The sequence below is a fragment of the Pleurodeles waltl genome, chromosome 1_2 (genome assembly GCF_031143425.1).
Source record: "Pleurodeles waltl isolate 20211129_DDA chromosome 1_2, aPleWal1.hap1.20221129, whole genome shotgun sequence".
Lineage (NCBI taxonomy): Eukaryota > Metazoa > Chordata > Amphibia > Caudata > Salamandridae > Pleurodeles > Pleurodeles waltl.
The window spans coordinates 1,016,069,229-1,016,090,061 of NC_090437.1; the positions used below are offsets into that span (position 1 = coordinate 1,016,069,229).

Consider the following 20,833-nt stretch of genomic DNA (forward strand, 5'->3'; position numbering starts at 1 on the left):
CTTCTCCTCAGGGGCCGAGTGGTAGCGAAACTCCCTCCTGGCGGCGATGCTTATCATCGGTGGCCTGCAAGGCTCGTTTTGAACACAGGACGTCGCCGCCGCCTTAGTTCTGAGAGCAGGAGCCGCATTCCTGGTGCCCGACCCCGGCAGCAGCATTCCTGGTGTGTGCGAGGAGGGGCAGGAGGGAAAGGAGGTGGGAGGGGAGGAAGGCAGGGAGGGAGGAGCGGGCCGCAGAGCCACAGATTGTTTCCTGAGGTGAGGGCCGCACTCCTGGAACCGCTTCCGGAACGGGTAGGTCCCTCCATCACCAGCAGTGGGCAGCTGAGGCCCCTGGAGCGACCCCTGTGGGCAGACGGGGTCAGTTTAAACTGGGAAGGAGAGAAGTACGGCCCTCGGCCAGGGAGGACTGACATCTACGGGTGAGTGTGAAGGAATACCATGATGCCATAGCCAGCTACCTCCTTAGATCGGGAGCTTGACTAACCATCTTACATGCGATGCCCTTAAGATGTAACTCCTCCGAATTATTTAATTAGAGGGGTGGGCGTATGTGCCTGTTTTTACATGTACCTACCTCAGTGTCTTCGGAGTCTGGTGACTGTCACCGAGTAGTAATCACACGAGTGCGACACTTGTCATTTTCTAACGGTCCCAGAAAATATGATTTTTTTTGTATGTTTCACCTGACGGTTCAAGCCATAAGATGTCAGTAAAATGGCATACCGTTCCGTGTATTACACGGTGGAAATTAAGTTTCTGCGGGGTCGTAGCATCGCTTTGCAAGCTAGCACTGTGGCAGACGGGGCCGGGAACTCTGCTCTGGCCTCGGGGTGTTTGCATTGCGCCTCTGTGCCAGGCGACCTGCTAGTGCCAGTTTGCGATAGCTGGGCTCATACACGAAACGTCGCCGCCCGTGTCGCATAGACCCTTCCTTCTTCGTGAGCTGCTCCTGGCAGTGCGCGGCGTTTTGGGCTCTGCCGCAGACACTCGACTGCACGTCCCAGTAGGCGCCCGACATCACTGCATGCCGGGGAGAGGCACGCATCGATTCTGGTTGCTCCGACTGTGTCACCAGCCGTAATCTTGCGCACTTCTCCCTAAACGTACTGTCATTTAGATGCGGTGTAACTTGTTGTGATATGATGATGTCGATGAGACTCATTGTCAGAGAAAAAAACGTATAATTTTCATACCAGTATGTATTTTCATATGTATCTTTCTATTCAAATATAGAGCTACCCCTTGTACCTGTTATACTACCTATGTGCAAATGTATACCCCACGTGTAAATGCATTATTCTATAATTAAGTGTATGGGTGTATGTATATATGTGTGTATGTATTTATAGATATGTGTGTGTGTATATATTTATGTATTTAATTATTTATTCCGATCCGTCCTTTAAACCAGCTGATCTCATTGAGTTTTAGAGCCAGATCCTCTGGGGGAATCCACGGGGGCTCCCCTAAAGTGGGAAGGCTGGACAGGGACCAGCTTCCAGCCGCTAGATAAGCCCACCCCAGCCCCTTTGGGTGATTAGCCAGGCGGCGGATCAGATCAGTGACTTTCCGTCCAGCCACCAGCCGCTAATCCCCATGCCCGTCTGAATTCCAAGCCTTGATGCCGAGTGAAAGTGACTTTTATAAACAGACGCGAGAGTCACACGAATGCTGCAAACGCAGAAAGGGAATCAGTGCATAGTGCAGTGGCCCTGGAAGATGCGCCACTAGATTTTCTCCTAATTTGAGCCCTCTTATTTTGTGTTGTTGTTGATGCTTTTACAATGACAAACTGTCTCTGTACATCAGTAACGATAAGCCCCAGTGGGGCAGTCAAGCCCTCGTGCATCACCGCCCTGGAGAGAAACTCAGTTTGGTAACAGTTGCATCTAGAAATCATGTCAACGTACGCTTATTTTATAAGTTTATGTTGGTTTGAGGTGTTTCTTTTTATAATTTGAACTGTAGACGTTTACTTGTTTGTAGAGATGGCCCTCTAGCCCTGTGACCAAAACACTATGTGCTGCAAAAATGTAGAAAACATTGTATAAATTTAAATAAGCATTAAAAAAGAAACTATAAGTGGTGGTCATTATTTACTCAAATATAGGACAGTCTACCAGAAAGGTATTTTTAGAACTTGTTGAATGGATTATCATCATGAGCAAAAATGCAGTAGGAGAAGATGTTCATTAGAACCGCAAGAGTGGTTGGGTTGACCTGTGTAGTGCAATAATGCTCAAGGTTCTTTTAGATTGCTCATTCGTGGATTGAGCCTGTTCCTAAAATTTACTAGATGTATTAGATAATGGAGCCCACAAAAAGAGAGAGTGATTTGAGTAGGATTACAACATTTTGAGAAAAAAGGGAGGCTCTTACTAGAATTTCCATCTCATGTTTTCGCAGCAAGTAAATTAGCCACTGGAACACATTTCCTTGTAGGTACTGTACCAATGCTTTGACAGTCTTGCACGGATTTTATTTACCTTAGTAAATAACTCTAAGCCACAGGTTTCCTGTAAGTGTTTTTTAACTAGGATTGTGACAGGCATAGTTAGTGTGTTAATTTGATTACTTTAAGATTGCTCTTTTTAACGGCCTAATAGAGTTTCCAGTTCCACTAATTTGTACTGGTAGATTAGTCCCCTCTTTAGAACTGAGGTAGCAGAAGGAGTTCCATCCTATTTTTGGCTTGTGTATTTTAGATTTTTTAGTTCTGTAGCACAATTGCCACCCCTATGACATCCTATTGCTCAAACTATCCGCAGTGATTACATGCTCTGTATTTTTGATTAGTAGATTGTGTGATTGTAGTATATTCTGTGCAGAAAGAGTTGAGTGTGAAGCATGATAGAGTCACTATTTTTTATCAGTAACTGATTTTGCGAAGCCTGACATTTTAAGACTAAGGGGTTGATTATGAGTTTAGTGATCCGACCGTTAGACTGCCAAATCTGCTGGGATGACACCGCCATCAACCTGACAACCTCACCCCTTGGTATTATGGTGTTTCTACCGGACTGACTGGCTGGAACATCGTATTACAATGTTTCCGCTGGTCAGCCCAGCGGAAACAGTGCATTGGCATTGGCCTCGGCTCTTTAAAGACCGCCAGACTGGTAATCAGATCCTTAGTCATTTAGATATATGGGGGCAGGATTTTATGCATACATAAAGAGTGCTTTCTTTTATCCGATGCAATGTAGACTCCATAGATGGACCATTGTTAAACTGATACTTTTCACTCAATGCTGTTCTTGGTGTGATTTTTTTTTTTTTTTTGGTAATATATTTTTTGTATAATTTGTACAAAAACCCAGTAGTAAGGTATAAAATGTATTTATGCCTGAAATAACTAGTCAAGCTAGTTAGGCTTAGGCATAAACGTATTATACATATTTAGTTTTAATATATATATATATATATATATATATATATATATATATATATATATATATTTTCAAGTGGCGATTGCCACTAGGTAGTTATAGTTAGGACCTAGTTTCAAATGAAAAAGTTTTTTTTTTTTTTTAACTTTTACTTGCATGGTGCTGGTTGACAAATCTTCACAAAATTTTCTGCAAAAAATTGACGGTTACATCAGCTGGTGTCTGGAAAGTTTTGCGGTGATCCGTAATCAGTCGTTTTTGTTGTTGTGTCTGTGAAGTTTGTCTTGACAGGAACAGTTATACTATATCATGGGCAAATCATATGTCACCTGAAACATTATCTATGGGATGTTATATTTGATCTATTTTTTTCGAAAATAATCATTTACTATTAATAATGAACGTTTAATAAATAGACAGCATTAGGTTTGACTTGTTTAAAGGCACACAAATAAAATATGTGGGGCAGCAACATTAGACACAACACATACCCTCTTTACATAGATTTTAATTAGTAAGGACCCAGTGACTATGTGGCAGTATATGTGGACTGTTGTGAATTCAAACATGAATTGTTAGTAGCGCATGTCGCCTTTGCATGTCTGCCTATCTGGTTATCAATCATCCCGGGAGGAAGGGGACACTGGCCCAAGAAGTTGGGGAGAACCTTTGGCCAACTCTGGAAAGCGTAAAAGAATTGCTGAAAGGATGCATAGTAGCGATGTTCCCGGTAGGCTAAAAGTTTGAATCTATTTGAAAGGCACAGTAACTTTAGTGTTAATAAACTGCATAATAGAGGCAAAGGATAGAATTCAGCCAATATCATAAGCATGTGGAACCCTATACAGATATATGAAAACAGCCCTTCAGTTCCCAACGTTGCAGAGTGGACACAGTGTACAACCTGCACCTAATTTGTGCCTGTGGGTACCAGAACTCCTTTTTGGGGACCAATACTTATTTTCATCAGCATACCTTGATGTGAAAGGTAGGAAACAAACCTACCTAGCACAGGGAAGAAACAGAGATGGAAACAAACCTACGAAGGAGTGTTAAGAACACAGGAAGTTTACAATGAAAGAAAGAAAGGCCTGATGCAGAATCAAGACTGGACAACCGTTGCTATATGGTAGCCCAGGCATTCACAAGCACCAGTTGTGAGTTCCCAAGAAAAACTTTGAGCCCCTTCGTTTTCAGGGCGAGCATGCTCTCCTCAACATGTAATCTATTCTGTGGGTTTTAACCATGCTCATCTCACGCCCATCACTTTCATTCATTCCTGGGCCTTGATTACAAAATTCCTTGATTTTGTTGGTAAATGCTTTATGTTTGTCCTACCTTGTTTTGTTAGACTGTTTTGTTACCGGATTGGAGACTGACCCTGTTACATTGATTATTGCGCGATCAAGAAGGTACCTTAGTAAGGCACACTATTTTTTCTTTTGCCTTGCTGCTTCGTTCATAGGGGTATGTTGTTTCTTTGTCTTACTTGGTTTCGGGCATCTTGCTGTTTCTTTGCGATGACTGTGGGGGCTTTTTTTTTTTTTTTGCAGTTTTATGTAGCGCAAATTCGACACTAAGGTATTGGAGCACTTATTTTTCTTTTTTGCAGTTTTATATAGCGCAAACTCGATACAAAGGTATTACATCGCTTTACACGAGCACCAGTTATATTACACAAGAACACATTCATTTATGCACTCAAGGGGAAATAAAGCGATTTGCCTATAGTCACAGGATGTTGAGCCGGTGCCTAGACTTGAACCGTGTTCCCGAGCTCCAAAGTCTGCAGCTCTGGCCCTTTCTCCACACCCTCTCCCCTAGGGTTCTTTGTTTGGTGCATGCTGGGGGAGTCTTGGAATAACTGTTTTTTTTTAGATAGCATACAGGTTCTGCCATTTCATAGCGCTGCAACGCAAGGGCCATTCTTAACAAAATTGATATAATTAATTTGGAGTTAAGCTGTCTCTTCTGTTATTCTCTTTGAATACAGCCAAGGTTTTTAAATGGTAAGCTTTAATAATAATTCCTTTAAAGGTTTAACACACAGAAATATTTGGGTGTCCTTTTTTCCTTGCTCTGATCTCTTTTGACCATCCTCATTCTCCCAGTTAAATGCCACAAAGGTTCCTCTTTGTGGCATTTTTGGTGCTTTAAAAGTTTAGGTAAACACACTAGAAATGGTTGCATCTCTAGGGTATCACAGCCAGTCTGTACAAATGAGGCAAAAACACTCTCAAGATGGCAGCCTTGTTGTGTCCTCTCTCCTGCAGCGACAGGCCTGGGAGGGTTGCTGTGGCACCTGGCATACATGCACTAGGCTCCAAACCAAAACACATAGGTAAAAGGCATTGTCATTTACAACGCCAATAGCTCTGACTCACAAATGCAAGACCTATTGCATTGCAAATGCTTGTTTTAATTTATTTTACTAATAAAGCTACACCCAGTTTAGAATGCCAAACAGTCTTCACCTCACAATGCCTTTACCATACAATTAAGTGCATAAAGGATTTTACTTTTACCATGCATCCTTCACAACATGATACTTTACCACACAGGTAACTTTTGTTTTAAAAATAACATAATATTTGCTACTTTTTTATTTTTCAAAAAGGGCTTAAGTGCGGGTAAAGGGTGGTAAGGAAGATTTTAAGGCTCAAGGGTGGATTGAGGTAACAGTAAATAAAGGTGATTTTGGATTTAAAGGGAGGTAGGAATAAAGGGAGGTATGAGTCGTTTTAGGGGAGAGTAGAGGTATAAGGATGGTAAAGTTTATTTTTGGAGAGTAGGATGGGTAAAATTAAGGGGAGGTAAGGGTAATCTTATTGTATAGGGGAAGGTAGGGGTAAATGGATGTTTAGGGTTTAGGAGAGGGTGTGAGGGTAGAGGTAAGGGGAGGTAAGGTTTGAACACAAAAGAGGCAATTTAATTTCCACACAAAAAAATAAAATAAAGGTGTGTGTGTGTATATATATATATCTTCATACATATAACAACACCCCTAAATTCAGTACTAATGAAATGCATTTAAAAATCACGCGTGGTATTACAATGTGTTGGGAACATTAGCATGTTGTTATACCCGTAGTGTAAAGTCCTGCATGGTGAATTTACACTTTGTAATGTCGTACATCTTTTTATAATGGAATATTTTGCACCAGTGCACTCCCTCAAACCTTTTATTGGGGCATGTGATGTTTTGGTTCACTCGGTGGTGTGGGTGCTGGCACTTTGGATTCCAGGTCATAAGTGGCTCCTCATGCGACAACCTGATGGTAACTGGGCCTTTCATAAACACAAGCATCCCTATAATAGTTGACAGTGATGTAAACACAGTTTTCATTATTGTGAAGTTTGAACATGGAGATGGCTTAGCTTCCTGACTGCTGAAATCGAAAATTCAGAACCCCAGCAACTCAGAAACCACAGCCGGATCCTTCACCTACATCGCAGCAAAGAGCTGGAACAACCTCCCCCTGCACCTCAGACAAAGCCCGACACTCACCATCTTCAGGAAGAACCTCAAGACGTGGCTCTTCGGATGATGTCTCTGCCCTCCCCCCAGCGCCTTGAGGCCCTCACGGGTGAGTAGCCGCACCTTACAAAAGCTGATTGAAGAAGTCAATTTCCTATAGTTAACTAGGTTGGCAAGAGGTATTGACAATGATGGCCGAATTTTGTCTAAGAGGATGATGCCCACAGAAGAGTTTTGGGAGCTTGGGGGTGCATCTGGTTTTTTTACTTCTTGTAATCTGTCTTTTACATTTCAGAAGTAATGATTGGGAATTTCAGCTTATGTCAGCTGCTGCTGCCGCATTGGCAAGATGGCTGGTTGCCGTATAATCTATATTGACTTACTTTTACCACACAGAAGATGTCTTTGCAGGGTTGTGTATTGTCAGTACCTCTGCTGTATTGCTGTCAAAATCACAGGTGGAGGCTAGAATGAGTTGAATGATGGTAATAAGGTATTTCATTTAGGAGGAGTGCAGTTTTTGAGATGATATTCAGCTCTTGTGAAATGCTAGAGTGTGAACTCACATAGGCGGTGATGTATTGTAATGTACACTCCCTCATTGCCAAAGATACAGTGAAGCTACTGTTTGGACAAAAGAAGTCACAGGAAATATGACAGCGCAGAATTCACGGCTGAGAAGAAACACACTTTGGCGGGGTCCAACATACTGCACTACATGCACTAGAAGAGCCTCAATGGGTGCTGTCTTCTATTATTGATATTACCTGACAGGACTGCTTTTCAGCAGTTCTTGGCCAAAATGGGCCCACTGACAGCTTCATAATACTTTACATGAGTTGACAAAATGCTCCTACATGTGGGCACATTGCACTACTCCCCTCCTGTGAGAGTCTCTTCTTAGTTTTGTTTGTTCTGTTAGACCACTCTCAGCAGTGATCTTGATGTCAGATGGTAGAAATTCCAAAGGTATGGATTAATAGCTTATAGAAATAGTAGCGTGTGGGACAAACGCTGATATACATAATTCCAAACATTTTCTATAAAATGGGGGGGCTTACAAGTGCCCAGCTGGTGTAACAGTTATGGTGGTAGGCACAAAAAGTGAAATATCTAGGTAACTATGAAAATGCATGATGTATGTTCAGGAAGGCAGCCTCGCAGGGTTAACACAAATCCACACTCTTCCCATGCACCGCCAATGCCATGCTGTAACATTAACAACAAATTGTATATTTCATACATGGTGGGTACATTGTAAGAGATACAGTAATCAACAGATTCCTCAGGTACGCAAACTTCAATCTGGCATGACTAATTACAATTTTAACTCCGATTTCCTTTTTGGACAGTAAGGTGCTCCAAAGTACATTTTAAGCTTGGTACCTGTGATAAGGTCTAACCACAGTACCTGAACCTTATCTACTCCTTATCAATTAGTTAGGCATGGTATAATGCCCTTTCTAACTCCCTTCTAATTCCCCCATCTAACGAGGCACTTTTAGTGTTGCTAATTTTCGGAGTCCCTGTTGCTAGTCAGCAAGGTAGAGTCTCTTTTAAAATCTAAATGAGTGAATTGGTGTAAAGCTTCGGACCTAAATACGCAAACCTTAACACAATACAAAGGCATAAATCAATCTAGAAACTTCTTTAAAAGTGGAGTCGCCATTGGGGAATAGTAAAGATACTAGCAAAGCAGACATTTTTAAATGGCAAAAGAGGACATGTGCTCAGTGTTTTCATGGATTTCCCCCTTCTAAGAGGTACCTCTGGATCTGTCATTCGGTGTGTGTGTTGCAGTAATTGTCCCACGTCAGCAGACAGTAGCACTTAAGCCCAGGATGACCATTAATACCTCTCAATTATACAGCAGTGACCACTCAGTGATTTGAAGTGGCATGCTGAAGATGGCACTAATAGCCTTGAGAAGGCTGCCAAAATTTTCTGATGGTGCAGTATAGTCACTAAATCAGTTTAAGGCAGAAGCGAAAGAAAAGTGGAGTGACCAGTCACTCACAAACAACATCCAGACAAAGACTCTATCCTGGACACAATTATAGGCAAAAAGATAACTCCAGCAAGAATAAAAAAAAAATGGATGAAAGCTAAGGAATTCTGTTCAACAATTAGGAATTCAGAATTATTGTTGCTGGGGGTTAAGGAGAAGCACGGTGTTCCGTTTTGGAACAAAGAAACATATGGAAAGAAGGTGATAGAAATAAATTAAATTAGCAGTTCCTACAGGGCTAGGTACATGGAGTAAATCTATATGAAACTAGCAAAAATGAAACTGTGGTGGTGGGTTATCCACTGGTCCCAGCTGTCTCTTTTAATAGTTTAGCAGGCTAATCTAATAGATTAGCAAAACTAATCCTATTCAAGAGAGTAGAGTAGTTTTCCTACTCCCATAGTTAAAGAACCAGATATTATCCCATCTGCTCCATAACATTTCAAGATGTTCATTTTGTCTCTTTCTGCAAACATGGCTCCAAGGTGGGCCATGCGTTTTTATGCTGAGCCTAGTGGAAAAGTGTTCCTCTGTGGTGCACGACCTGGGAAATCGTGACAGGCCTCAAAGAGTGATCTCTGGAGCATACAGCAGGACATGGCGTCTAGTGGAAGATCCAAGCTACACATCTGCGGGCTACCCAGACGTGTAATCACCACAAGTGATGCATTTTGGCTGAGGGCAGCAGTAGTTGACTGAGGATATCTAATGGTAAAGGCCAATTGCCGGTACAGGTTTTGTGAAGTTCTCTTCCAGGGGATCCTCATCAATAGTCATAAACATTGAATATTCCTGCCCTTGTGCGGGGACCCCGGAGCATATATAAAAATACACACATATTAAACATTTGTAAAAACAGCAATGCAGGCTATAATCATAAACAGGCTAAAATGCTTTATTTCTATGAAGTTTTTTTTTTTTTCATTATAATATTACAATAGAGAATAAATAGTTACCCAAGCCCCCAAAACTGGGCTTAGGGAAGTAAGCAGTAGTAATCACTAGAGAAAAAAGAGAAAAAAGGACATTGAAAAACAATGGAGCATTCTTAGCCAATAGGCTGCATGCAGGTTAACACAGGAGAACCATAAAAATTTTGGTACCGTGCCTTTAAGACCCTGAGCACCTCCAGTATCCCACCATGCCTCAGGGGTGAAGGAAAGGTGACAGTTGGTTCACAGTTAGGTCAGTTCTTTTTTCCGGCTTCTTCTGAGAGGATCCTGGAGCATTGAGCTCTCAGTTTTTCTGAGTTTTTCTCATAAAAATCCTTTAAAAAGCGTTTTTTTCCTGTTTCATTCGACAGATAACATCTTTGTCTGAGTTTGGCAGTTTTTTCCTGACAGAAAAATGCCTTCACTTTTTGTCAAATGCCCTTCTTGTGGGAAGAAGAAGGTCCAGTCAGACCCACACTCTCTTTGTATTGTGTGCCTGCCTCAGAGTCACTGCCCTGACACTTGTAAGCACTGCAAGAATATGTCAAAGAGGACTCTGAAGGACAGAGAAAAGATCAGGCTACATGGGCTTCATGAGAGGCAGAAAACATCGTCCTCTTCACTTCCCAGGCAACCAGCAGGCCATTCTCAGGAGAGAATGGCTAGGTCGACGTCAGCAGATAGGAAAGTACCTGTTTGTTCCCCGTCGACGTCGTCGCTGCCACCGTCTCACCGGCATAGATGGCCGTCGACGGCGAGACACCCGACGTCGAAGGATACGGCGTCGAGGGAACACCATCGCAGGGGCATATCTCCGTCGACGGCAGCCCGCCGATCGACATCGAGCCATCGCCGGCGTGCCCGGTCGCCGCCAAAGGCCGTACGTCCCCCGACGTCAAGAGATACGGCGTCGAAATCGCCACGACGGCATGAGCGACATCCGCCGTTGGCCTCCCACCGCTCCACGTCGAGGCACACGACGGCGAGTAGGTCGAGGTCCAAAGATCGCCGTTCGACCTCGAGACACTCAACGTCGAGACACCCAATGTCGAGACACTCAACGTCGAGGCAAGAGCAACCGATGGGGCGCCCTTCGACGTCGACACAGCCATCGACGTCGACACAGGTTTTACCTGTTCCGCAGGGAGTAGAACATCGCCCCCCTCCAACAGACAAGGCCCCATCTCCAGTGGTCTCCATACCGAGTGACTCATCTCAGTCAAGAGCGGCATCATCTGGGCATGTTTCGCCCATCAACTTATCTCCAAGATGGCTAGAGAGCCTTAATAGACCAGCGGCCTCCCCGGATTCGCAGTATTCGCGAATGTACTCGTCTACTGCCTCTCTTCCAAGAACGCCATCACCGACAGCGAGGGCAGGACGGTCTCGTTCAGCTCCTCGTCAACCGACCGCAAGGCCTGGACGCTCTGCTACAGCGTCTCGCAGCAGGTCTCGTTCCCAACGGCGATCCAGGTCACGCTCACGAAGAAGATCACCCTCTTGGTCGTCATCAGGATCATCTGTCGGGCGTTACTCCCCCACCCTGACAGATTCTCCACCTGCTAGGATCTCACCGGTGGATGACATCACCACTTTTAACGAGGTGCTGTTAAGGGGAGCGCAGAAATTAAACATAGAGGTTCCAGAGCCATCTACCTCCTCGTCAGTCATCTTTGAGACTCTGCAGCATAGATCAGTGTCAAAAAAGTTACTGCCTCTAGTGCCTGGTTTGTTGCAACCAACCATGGACTCTGTTCTGGCCCCAGCCACACTCAAATCTGCCCCGGCTAGGATTCTGAAAAAATATAAGGCTCCCGAACAGGACCCTTTATTCCTAAGAAAGGATCCGCCACCGGACTCTGTAATATTGGCCGCAGCCCGAAAAACCCACTCGGTGGCATCATCCTCCACAGTCCCCCCGGATAAAGAGAGCAGGCATCTAGACTCTCTGGGGAGAAAGATGTGCAGTACGGCGGCTTCGGCAATGAAAGTCTTTAGTGCTTCTGCACTCCTGGGCAGGTATGACCGTTCTCTGTGGGACTCCCTCAATAGATTCACAGAAAAATTGCCCAGAGAAGACAGACAAGATTTTCAAGAGATCCTGCAAGAGGGATGCCTGGTATCCAACCAGGTTATCAGCGCGGCGGCAGATGGGGCGGATTTAGCGGCACATGGGTACGCACATGGAATCTGTGCAAGAAGGTCTTCCTGGCTGAGACTGACTGGTTTAAAGCAGGAAGCACAACAGCGCATCCTGAATCTCCCATTCGCCAGGAACTCGCTGTTCGGTACCCATGCAGACGAAGAAATGGCCCGCATGAAGACCGAGGTGGACACCATAAGGGCGGTAGGCCTGGAAAGGAAGAAAGATTTCAGGCGGAGGTATAGGCCTTATGACAGGCGCCCTTTCCAGCAGAGGGTTCAAACCCCTCACTGGGCCCAAAGGCCACAACAACGGCAGGGACGCCCTCTTTTTCAGCGAAGGAACACAATAGAGCGAGGGTCAAGTAGACCTCAGCAGTCCACACCGAAAGCGCCGGCCAAGCAATGAGATCTCGCTTCCCTCAACACTGTACACTACTGTACAGGTTATCTCAAGAGACAAATGGGTGCTCAATATTGTTGAAAATGGCTACTCTCTTCTTTTCAAACAGCCTCCACCACACTTGCCACCACCCAAATGCAATCCATCTCATCTCAGCCTGCTGCGCAAGGAGGCTCTCGCCCTCTTACAAAAGAATGCAATAGAAAAGGTTCCACCTGCGCACAGAGGAAAGGGGGTTTACTCCCGTTATTTTCTGGTGGCGAAAAAGGACCGAGAGGGCGTTTTCAGACCAATTCTGGACTTACGGCTGCTGAACAAATACATAAGAAAACAGAAGTTCAGGATGCTAGCGCTTCACCAGATTTTCCCTCAGCTACATCAGGGAGACTGGATGTGCTCCATCGACCTGCAGGATGCATATTTTCACATCCCAATAGCTCCCAAGCATCGGAAATTATTGCGCTTCCAAGTAGCTTCACAGCACTATCAGTTCAGAGTTCTACCATTTGGCCTGAAATCTGCCCCACGCGTCTTCTCGAAATGTGTGGCGTGGTAGCGGCACATCTTTGAAAACAAAAGATATTCATCTACCCATACCTAGACGACTGGTTACTGAAGGCTTCCTCTCCGGAGCAGGCGAGAAGCCATCGGGACATTGTGCTCACGGTTTGCGAGTCTCTAGGTCTTCAGGTCAATTACCAAAAGTCAACCTTGATTCCAATACAGAACCTTCACTACCTGGGAGCTATAATAAACACAGAGCACCAAAGAGTGTATCCTTCGGAGGAACGACTATCCTCAATAGACAGGAAGTGTCAGGACCTGTTGAAAGCCAACGCACCTACGGCTCGTCAGGTGACATCACTGCTGGGCTCCATGGCATCATGCATTTTCATTGTCCCAAATGCCAGACTGCACATGAGGCCCCTCCAAGAGGCATTGGAGAGCAACTGGAGCCAAAGGACAGGTCGCTGGGAGGACAGAGTGCGACTGCCGGCAGCGGCACTTCAGTCATTGAAATGGTGGATGCACAGACATCACCTGTCAGTAGGTGCTCCATTTCACCAAGTAGTGCCATCCGACACTTTGGTAACGGATGCGTCTCTTCAGGGATGGGGGGCTCATCTGGGTCTCCTTCAAGCTCAGGGCCTGTGGTCGGACAAGGAAAAGCAGTACCACATTAATCTGCTGGAACTCAGAGCGGTCCTTCTGGCTCTCCAGTCTTTCACTCCATTGATTCAGGGGAAATCTCTCCTGATACAAACGGACAATACAACCACGATGTATTATTTGAACAAACAAGGGGGAACGAGACCCCTACCCCTATCTCGAGAGTCCCAAACGATATGGCATTGGCTCCTGGCCAGAGGAATGTCACTTACAGCGGTTCACCTGCCAGGTCAACAAAACGTGGAGGCAGATTTCCTGAGCAGACACCTAGAGGACGCACACAATTGGGTCCTACACGGCGAAGTCGTCAAATACATCTTCGCTCAATGGGGTCGACCTCAATTGGATCTCTTCGCAGACGAAGTAAACAAGAAATGCCCAGACTTCGCATCCAGGTTCTACCGTCCGGAATCTCGAGGGAATGCCCTGTTGATCGACTGGTCAGGGATATTTCTCTACGCCTTTCCACCGATTCCCCTCATACCGACAGTGATCAACAAACTTTACAGATCCAGAACCAGAATGATTCTCATAGCGCCACAATGGCCCTGTCAATTCTGGTACACAGATCTCCTCAACTTATCGGAAAAACCTCACAGGAGGCTGCCGTGCAGACCGGATCTTCTGAGCAGGATGGAGGGCAGGATTCTACATCCCAACCTACCCTCTCTGAGCTTAACAGCATGGCTCCTGAATTCCTGCAGTATGGGCACCTAGGGCTCTCACAGGAGTGCATGAACATCTTGAAAGAGTCCAAACGACCTTCCACGCGGCGTTCTTATGCTTTTAAGTGGAAGAGATTCTACATACGGTGCTGTCAACAAGGTCAGGATCCCATACGGGCTCAGGAGGATGTCATACTGTCCTATTTACTTCATCTGGCAAAGTCCGGTCTGCAGGTATCATCTATTAAGGTACATTTGTCTGCCATCACAGCCTATCGTAAGTCATCTTCTCAGGAATCCTTCTTTACGAAACCTGTAGTCAAGGATTTCTTAGAAGGTTTGAAAAAAGTTTTTCCGCCCATTCGGAGACCATCTCCTCCATGGGAACTGAACATAGTATTGTCAAAACTTATGGGCCCTCCTTTTGAACCTATACACAAGGCCTCTTTACAACACCTTACGTGGAAGACGGCTTTTTTGGTGACCATTACTTCAGCGAGGAGGGTCAGCGAAATTCAGGCTTTGTCTTCCAAAGAACCGTACACGGTTTTTCACGACAATAGAGTGGTTCTGCGAACTCACCCATCTTTCCTTCCGAAGGTGGTGTCAGAATTCCACATCAATCAGACTATATCTTTACCGACTTTCTTTCCCAATCCGGAGACTCCGGCGGAGAAAGCATTGCACTCCTTAGACTTGAAAAGAGTGCTGAAATTTTATTTGAATAAGACAAAATCGATTAGACATTCCAACCGCTTGTTTGTAAATTATGGTCATTTGAGGAAAGGAGAGGCAGCATCTAAACGAACGATATCAAGATGGATAGTTTCTTGTATTGTTAATACTTACCAGCTGGCTAATAAACAATTACTAGCTAGGCCTAAAGCGCATTCCACAAGGGAAAAAGCGGCTACTGCTGCCCTCCTTAACAATGTTCCAATAACTGAGATTTGTAAGGCTGCTACATGGAAGTCTGTACATACATTTACTAGACATTACTGTTTAGACTCAGATGCAAGAGCGGATGCCCAAGTGGGGCAGGCCTCTCTGAGAAATTTATTTGCATAATACGTATCTATTCCTGCACTTCTATTAGACAGTCCGCAGAGTTTAGGGATGGGCTTGCTAATCTATTCAATGTTTATGACTATTGATGAGGATCCCCTGGAAGAGAAGGATAAGTTACTTACCTGTAAATCCTAGTTCTCTTCCAGGGGTATCCTCATCAAAGTCATAAACAACCCACCCTCCTCCCCGGACGCACGTCTCCTAGAAGTGCAGGACAGACTGTCTTTCGTATCAGTTACACAGATTGTCACCGTAAAAAAGTACTGACCTAACTGTGAACCAACTGTCACCTTTCCTTCACCCCTGAGGCATGGTGGGATACTGGAGGTGCTCAGGGTCTTAAAGGCACAGTGCCAAAGTTTTTATGGTTCTCCTGTGTTAACCTGCTTGCAGCCTATTGGCTAAGAATGCTCCATTGTTTATCAATGTAGTTTTTTCTCTTTTTTCTCTAGTGATTACTACTGCTTACTTCCCTAAGCCCAGTTTTGGGGGCTTGGGTAAATATTTATTCTCTATTGTAATTATATAATGAAAAAAAAAAAAAACTTCATAGAAATAAAGCATTTTAGCCTGTTTATGATTATAGCCTGAATTGCTGTTTTTACACATGTTTAATATGTGTGTATTTTTATATATGCTCCGGGGTCCCCGCACAAGGGTGGAAATATTCAATGTTTATGACTTTGATGAGGATACCCCTGGAAGAGAACTAGGATTTACAGGTAAGTAACTTATCCTTACTGCCCACCAACGAGTGTGACACCTAGTGGACTTGGGCCACTAAGTAATATGATTCAAAGGACGGAGTTCCCCAACCACCCAGCCCCACTGGTAGCTGGGATTTACAGAGAGATATTCAATGACGTTTGTCATCCCATATTAGCTTTCCCAACATGGAGTCCAGCTCTCTGAAGAATGATCTAGGTGGGCATACCAGTATATTGATAACGTGGTTAAGGAGGCAGGGGAGAATTACCGTTCTGGAGAGGGTGATTTTACCCATGATGGGTGGGGTAGCCACTTCCAGAACGTAGTCTCGGATTTGAGGACTGTGAGGGCCCGTTTCGAATTGCCCTCAAAGAATTTGTTCTGCAAGCGGTATAAATGAATTCCTAGTTAGCAAACTGTTTCCCCCGCCCATGTGATCTGGGTTCCACCTACTCAGAGTTCTTGCAACGGCTCAACACAGAGAAGGGGGAAGACATGTGACTTTGCCCAGCTCACATGCAGGCCTGCCTCCTCCTCAAGGATCGCATGTTTCATCTCAGTGCTAGTATTGATATTGTGTAAGTACAACAGCAGATCGTCGGTGTAGAGCTGGATCTGCCATTATTCTCCCCGCGCTTTGAGGCAGATAGCTAGGGGTTCTATAGTGATGGTCAACAGGATGGGGGAGACAGGGCAACCATGATTGGTGCTGCGGCCAAGAGGAAAAGGAGCAGATATTAGGTGGACTGCTTTAACCCCTAGATATTAGGTCGGTATCTAGCAACTTTCTGTATGCAGGGAGACTCTTACCGATGCCTAGCTTGGCCAATACTTGAAAAAGGTAATCCCAAGATAACATGTTGAATGTCTTCTCCTATCTAGTTCACCAACCACTTCTTAATGGATCCCTGGCAGTAGGTGAATGGGGCTGACTGTTTCTCCAACACACAGACCACATTCTTCCTGTACAATATAGTCATAAAGGCAAAGAGCTCCTTGGTGCCTGTGTGGGTTTCTCTACCTCATTTGACAGGGTTGCTCAAACTTGCTTGTGGAATAAGCATGGTGGCTGGTGCCTGACCCCCATTTTCCATAACCAGTGTCATCTTGTATAAGGAAACATGGGCAGTTGGACAGCTGTCTGATTAGACAAATCAGGCCAGTCTACATACAGAGTAAACTGTTAGGCAGTAGTGCACCATTGATTGTGCCACCCCTTTCACTTATTCATTTTGTGTTTTTTGTCCTAAGATGAGTGATTCAAAGGGCAAACCCTTTTGCCTAAATTGCAATAGTACATAACTGATCTCGTCTGCTTTGGTTATTCAGTAATACTAGATCACATTGTATTGCACTTCAGAAAATGTTTAATCGGTTCATTATTTAGTGCTTGCAAAGTGGTTTGGAGATCAATTAAATTAAAACCAAAATGTTGACTATCGTCCTTTGTGAAGGGGACTGCATGCAGTGCTTAATTTGAGCTGGTGAGTGCAGATGAGGCCCATGGGCACTTATTCTTCCTCAGCAGACTTTGATCCAGAGCAAGACAGATAAAAACACAAAAGAGGGAAAGATTGAAAACAGTGAAAAAGGAGGGGAAAGCAGGGATGAAAATAACCTGCAAGAGTGAAATAATGAGGCAGGGAGCGTCTGGTGGTGGATTAAAGAAAATGAGGGAGAATCAAGACTACTAGCCTTGGTATTTGGCACTCTGACCTTTGATAGGACCGGTTGCCAGCTTCTGAGTAAAAGTTTCGACCCAGACACATATTTCATCACAAATTCAACACAAGCTGCATGGCATGTGAGCATAGAGTCCATATAAGTGGTTTGTACATATCAAGGTCCGGGAGTAGTTGTGCTTAGTTCATTAACGTGGACCTGTCTGTTGAAGGGAAATTAGATTTTTGAAATCTGAGCTATGAAAGCTCTGATTCAGTTAAAAGTAAACGACTTGTAGCAAACCTTGATTCCGTTCATAAAATCTTGTACTGCTTTTTTAGTTCAGAATAATTTTATTTGTCACATAAAGAGACAAAAGAAACACATTTTAGTGATCCTAAAATATAAGGAAGCAGAGTACAACAAACATATAAGAAGGTACCTTTAACAAAAATATGCAGCAGATTGTGGCCAGATCAGATCGTCTGTATATCGTCCTTAGTTAAACTTCGCTTGACAGGTTATCCTAACCATTTACCTTTGACTATAGTTTATTGAGTTAGTGATGCTGATTTATGTCTCATAACCAGTTTCCTCGCAGTTCTTAAGTTTAGGGTTCTTGTTATTCATGTACAAAAAGGCGGATTTGGGGTTTCGACTTCGCCTGGAAATGTAAAGTTGTTGTGGTGTTTATCGAATTTCTCCCACATTCGTCACGGTGATTGTTGCCTCGAAAGCTGGGTTAGCTGAATGCTGTCCTCACTTTCAATGTACGAGAGCCGTTCCTACCACACACATGTTCTTGTAAGATTTCTAATTGCAGAGGATTGTTTCAACCCCCAACGTGAACGATAAGTGTGTACTGGTAAGGTCTTTGTAGCCCGGTTTAAGTATTAACCTGGAGATGAGCTCTGCATCTGTGAGGGAGAACCCCAGCTGAGGCCTTTATGTCTTAAGTTGACAAAAACGACTAAATGCACCTCAGTATTGTGGTTGACTTTATGACGTAAGTTGCGCTATTCGCAATGTATTTGAATGAGTAATTCTACCTACTTTGAGCTACTCTGAAAATAGGTGGTGGGGGTATGGTTGGTTCTGGCTAAGCAAGTGGCCCTCTGAAACGGTATCCCAGGTATCTGTGAAACATCTTTACTTTTATGGCTGCAACAAGCACATGTAGGCAGAATGCACCCATTTGTAAACTTGTCACATGCGCATTCATTAAAACACATAAATATTCCTGCATTTTTGACTGAATCAAATGGCGGGACTTCCAATGACCAGATCTCATTTATGTTTTGTTAAATGAAAGAGATGTTGAACAGTTATTTCCAAAATGGTGACATTATAGCTTGCGGCGTTAATTGTTGTAGATTGAGACGTTTATGTAACAGATTTTTAATTCTAAGGATTTTTTTCTTTGTGTCTACCTGTAAATGAACTATGGCATACTGTTACACCCTGTAAAGCAATGACATGTAATGAAAATGAAGCCATGATGACTTGTAATGAAAAGCTGTGGTACCTACGTTCGGTATGTCTTTGATGTTGCCGTCTACAAGTGCAGAGCGTCCTTTTCTCTTACCATATTCATATTCATTATTACATTTCTGTCATTCCTTCTTGGTTACTAATTCTTCAAGAACTTGAGAATTGCGTTGTGTAGGCTGAAGCCTAAGCCCGCCGTCAATAATTTTTTTTTTCTTTCTTTCATGGAACCACAGACAAACGTTTCGCCCATTCCACGGTAATACATTTTATTCATGTAGAAAAACGTATGTTCAAACATGGGATGTTATATACTGTTATGTAAAATCCAGCACGAGTATATGTTGTAATTATTTGACACCCGTCAAGGAGAAATCGCCCATTGATGGAAACACGGGCAGCACGAAGAGGATGGTCTATCGTTTTGGTTCATATTTTACGAAGCTAGCAACCTTCAGCTATGTATTGGATCAGTTGTTGTGTTAGTGTGGCTTAATGCAATTAAAGACTATGATGAACATGTATGCTGTTCACCAGGCTTAACAGATCCACACGTTTGTTTCATGTGGCAGCAGGAGTTCAGGCACCCACTTCATCTTCCCTTCGTCTCACCCTGACCAGAGATGGAGGCCGTATTGATTCTATGTATCAAGCTCTTTCAGGAGAATCTTAAACATTTCTGGTGAATCGATCTGCTGACACCATCCCATTTTCTTCAGCTGCATAAAATAATGTATATTTGCAGGTTTTAGGTTATGAATCGTAGGCATTAAGGCAAACTGTAAATTGATGCCGCATTCGGGCCATGTATATCGCCTTAGTGAAACCATCATCAGTTTTTTTCTAAAATTAGATATTTTAGTAGGCTCTGTATCCAGTCACCATGCGGATACGTGGCAGTTATAGGCTGTGCAAATATTTTACTTTCATAGTTAAAAGCTTGAATTCTGCTGAAGTTCTTTGTTTCTGCAAAGTGGTGCATGGTCTATTCTCCATTGTCAGCATTGTACACTGTGAAAGGTAATAATGTTTCACTGTTTATTCCCAAGTACTATTCACTCACAGTACAGCTTTTCCTCATGCGCTCACGATCTCATGCAGTAAGCCCAAAATGGAATGATCTTTGCACTTATTGTAGTATGAGTGAGTGTGTGAATGGAAGGGAACTTAAACCTGGTACTAGGTGAATGATATATGAACTAAAAGGTGAAAGCTTGCAGGTGAAAGAATCCCTGACTGTGTTGTACCATACCGAAAGCTCCATCATAAACCCATTGATACATTTGATATACGGCCCATTTATATGACTAGTGAAGCCCTAATGGAAGACACAGTGGTGTTGTCCATTTCACCTGGCTAGGGGGACTGGACCTGGTAAGATAGGCAACGAGGCTCATAGAAACGGGTGCATCCTTTACCACACATTGGTAAAGGATATGTGATGTTCACAAACTCCAGGCCTCTCTCAGGCGTGGAGTTTGATATGAAGCACCATCGACTGCAAACAAGATGTGAGGCAGGGAGGCATCCTGCTTTTGGTGTGCACTCAAAGTATCTTGTCTGTACTACTTAAATTGCGTTAAATCGATTAGGTCAAGCCTATCTGAAAGTGCAGCTGTCTGGTTGCCAAAGACCTACTGTGAACATACAGTGGTTTAGTGCAGTCCAGTACTTAATTTATGCTGGTGTTTCCCATTGCTCGAAACGGGCACTTATTTCT

The 20,833-nt window shown here is 43.9% G+C and overlaps 1 protein-coding gene across 8 annotated transcripts in view; it reads left to right on the forward strand.

The window, feature by feature from the left end:
* Positions 1-227: 227 nt before the first annotated feature.
* APBB2 (amyloid beta precursor protein binding family B member 2) overlaps positions 228-20,833 on the forward strand; it is a 940,970-nt gene continuing 920,364 nt past the window's right edge. For 6 of the 8 annotated variants that reach the window (XM_069201881.1, XM_069201876.1, XM_069201871.1 and 3 more), the window contains exon 1: positions 228-419. The gene's annotated coding sequence lies outside the window, so the exon portion shown is untranslated. The remainder of the gene's footprint in view (positions 420-20,833) is intronic. The other 2 variants (XM_069201901.1, XM_069201894.1) reach the window with 1 other exon arrangement.